The sequence below is a fragment of the Marmota flaviventris genome, chromosome 11, assembly GCF_047511675.1.
Source record: "Marmota flaviventris isolate mMarFla1 chromosome 11, mMarFla1.hap1, whole genome shotgun sequence".
Lineage (NCBI taxonomy): Eukaryota > Metazoa > Chordata > Mammalia > Rodentia > Sciuridae > Marmota > Marmota flaviventris.
The window spans coordinates 28,371,340-28,375,149 of NC_092508.1; the positions used below are offsets into that span (position 1 = coordinate 28,371,340).

Here is a 3,810-nt window from a genome sequence, read left to right on the forward strand (position 1 = left end):
CTGTGTTTACAAACCACAACTTTCAATAACAAATTCTTAAAACAAATTGTAACATATGTGGCTTACCGTGACAAATGTTTTTTTCATTTCAAGGTTATAAGACAATGGTTATTAAAACTGTTAAAACAAATTTTTTAAAATATTTATTTTTTAGTTGTAGTTGGACACAATACCTTCATTTTATTTATTATTTTTATGTGGTACTCGGATTGAACCCAGGGGCTTACATGTGCTAGGCGAGCGCTCTTCTGTTGAGCCACAACCTTAGCCCACAATTTTTTAATATACTAAGAAACTTCCTTGCATTAAGAAATAGTCTTGAGGCTTAAACATGGATGTGCACCTGAGGAACCTCTGGATCCATGGGCCTAAATATGGACGCCTGAGGAACTTCTGGATCCGGGGACCTAAACATGGACATCTGAGGAACTTCCGGATCCTAGAGCCTAAACATGGATGTACACCTTTGAAACTTCTGGATCCGGATCCGGGGGCCTAAACATGGATGTCTGAGGAACTTCCGTATCCAGGGGCCTAAATATGAATGTGTGCCTGAGGCACTTCCGGATCCGAGGGCCTAAACATGGACATGCACCTGAGGAACTTCCGGATGCTATGGCCTAAACATGGAGGACTGAGGAACTTCCGGATCTGAGGGCCCAAAGATGGATGTGCACCTGAGGAACTTCTGGATCCGGGGGCCTAAACATGGACGTGTGCCTGAGGAACTTCCGGATGCTACAGCCTAAACATGGAAGAGTGAGGAACTTCCGGATCTGAGGGCCCAAAGATGGATGTGTATCTAAGGAACTTCTGGATCTTTGGGCCTAAATATGGATGTGCACCTCAGGAACTTCCGGATCCAGGGGCCTAAACATGGATGCCTGAGGCATTCCAGATCCTGGGGCCTAAACATGGACACCCGAGGCACTTCCAGATCCTAGAGCCTAAACATGGATGCTGAGGAACTTTTGGACCCGGGGGGGCTTAAATATGGATGTGCACCTGAGGAACCTCCGGATCCCGGGGCCTAAACATGGACACCTGAGGAACTTCTGGATCCTAGAGCCTAAATATGGATGTGCACCTGAGGCACTTTTGGATGCTATGGCCTAAACATGGACATGTCCCTGGAACTTCTGGGTCCTTGTGCCTATAAAGGGCAGGGCGTGACTCTAAGAAAGGACATGGCCCATGAAGGGGAGCTGAGTATGGGGCTTGTTGGGGGGTAGACTGAGCTGTCGCCCTGAACTTGAATGTGTCGGTGGCCTCACTTCCCAGCCTTCCCCTGGGTGTCACTTCCTCCCCTTCCAGGCGGTGCCGGGGAGGAAGTGAGACCAGGCGCAGGGGCCAGGCCACCGTCTTTCTCCTCGCTTAGCCGCCTGGCTGAGGATGGGAACTTCTTATGACACTAGCTACCTCCTACATCCCTGCCCCAGGACCTTTGGGACCACAGGAGGGGAGTCGTTGACATGATTCTCCCCTGGCTGCTGACCCTCAGCCCGGGGTCTGCCCAGGGAGAGCTCTGTCTCCCAAAGGGTCAGGGGGCCCCTGTGACCTGCTGCTCCTTACCTACCGTCATCCTGGGCGAGCAAAGTTCAGGACACCAGACGCTACTGAGAGTGACATCTCCTGGATGGGTGTCTGGGGACTTTGCCTCTGACTCCAGGCCTCAGACACCGGATGATTCCTCCCAGAGACAGAAAATAATCCCACACTGCCCAAGACTTATTTTTAAGCCTTGGATTCTGAAATTTTCCTGCTGCCACCTTCTTTGTGAAGCCAGTTTTTCAACAGAGACAATATTCCAGGAAAAAAAACACAACATGGAGTCAATCAAACCAAGCTGACACATCTGGTCCTCCAAGAGAAATCTGGTTTGGAGGGAAAACAGCCATTCTCAACTGGCGAAATAGTGAAGCTCTCTTGTCCTTATTTTGTGTAAGCAAAATAAATAATCTGATGTTAACTCATCAAATTATTTTTGATGAGTGCTTGGCTCATAGGAAAACTGATTCTGTTTTATGGAATGAAGTGTTACCTGATTTTAAAATTAAAAATAAGCCAATTAGGATTGTTAAAAAAAAAAAAAAAGAAGAAGAAGAAACAGTCTTGAGATTCAACTTGAAGATATAATGGATTGGTTGAGCTTAAATGATAACAGCTGGTATGCAAATATCCAATAAGTAAGTATCTTCTTAGCTATCATTCAAGGTGTGATTTCTAACCAGAAGATTTTCTGCTCAAATTTACTCTGTTTATTGTCACCCAAATGCTCAAGGTTTCTCATGAGTTCGCTCACTGATGCTTGTAACTTTGGGCTTTAGTTATAAATCCTAGCCAGATGTATGTTAAAGAAGTATGGAGCCATTTAATTTCTGTGGCCTCACTGACAAGACCTTATATTTGAAAAAGTTTTCTGCTACCCATATTCTCATTTTGGCATAAGTATGGGCATCTAGAAATGGCCCTTCAGCTCATGGCCATTTGTAGGGGCACATCCTAGGTGAGGGCTGAGTGTGAGTGGGCATCCCCAGAGCTGTCACTCTCCTTTCTGATGATCATGTCAGCTGCTTTTCTCTGCCACACTATTCTACCATGATGTTCTGCCTCACCTCAAGGCCTGAGGAATGGAGGCTGCAGTCTGTGGATTGAGACTTCTGATACTGTGAGCCTCCGAATAAACTTTTCCTCCTCTACAATTGTTCTGGTCAGGTCCTTTAGTCATAGTGGCAAAAAAGCTGACTAAAACAGCTAGTGAGAAGTTAGGGTCAGAAACAAAGTTGGACAGACGGTGGTAACAACAAAGCCAGCAGTTATCCCTGGGTCACCTTACTCCTATAGGTGCCGACTTAGGTCCAATGATGGAAAGGGAGGGATGATCATCAGGGGTGCCACCTTTTATTTATAAATGAAAGCTAGAACAGGGAGGCCAGTGGAGACAGGACCACATGTGACTTTCATGTGTCCTACATACTATGCTTGTTGTCATGAGTGGTAAGTTGGCTAGACAGTCCAGGTGCAGAGTGCTGACTTCCACATCCCCAGGCTTTTTATTTATTTTTTTATTATTAATTTTATATATGGCAGCGGAATGCATTACAATTCATATTACACATATAGAGCACAATTTTTCATATCTCTGGTTGTATAAAAAGTATATTCACTCCAATTCATGTCTTCATACATGTACTTTGAATAATGATGTCCATCACATTCCACTATCATTTCTAACCCACTGCCCCCTCCTTTCTCCTCCCACCTCTCTGCACTGTCTAGAGTTCATCTATTCCTCCCATGCTCCCCCTCCCTACCCCACTATGAATCAGGCTCCTTATATCAGAGAAAACATTCGGCATTGTTTTTTTGGGTTTGACTAACTTCATTAGCATTATCTTCTCCAACTCCATCCATTTACCTGCAAATGCTATGATTTTATTCTCTTTTAGTGCTGAGTAATATTCCACTGTGTATATATGCCACATTTTTTTATCCATTCATCTAAAAAATATGGAATACTTCATGAATTTGCATGTCATACTTGCACAGGGGATATGCTAATCTTCTCTGTATTCCAATTTTAGTATATGTGCACTTCCTCCAGCCACACCCCACCTGCCTCCAACCACCACCGAGTTAATCCCATCAGGGATCAATTCACTGTTTAGGTTAAGGCTATAACCCAATAATCTTTCCTCCAAATCTTCTTGCATTGTCTCACCTGTGAGCTTTTGGGGGACACGATGTCTAAACCACAACAGCCTGCTTCTTCAAATCCCTGGGATGATTGGATGGCTTAAGTGAATGAAA

General features: G+C 44.8%; 1 non-coding gene across 1 annotated transcript; it reads right to left on the reverse strand.

Annotated features, from left to right (window-relative positions):
• Positions 1-3,504: 3,504 nt before the first annotated feature.
• LOC114097982 (U6 spliceosomal RNA) lies at positions 3,505-3,610 on the reverse strand. Its single transcript, XR_003583648.2, has one exon. It is a non-coding gene; the product is annotated as a U6 spliceosomal RNA (small nuclear RNA).
• Between the last annotated feature and the right edge of the window lie 200 nt (positions 3,611-3,810).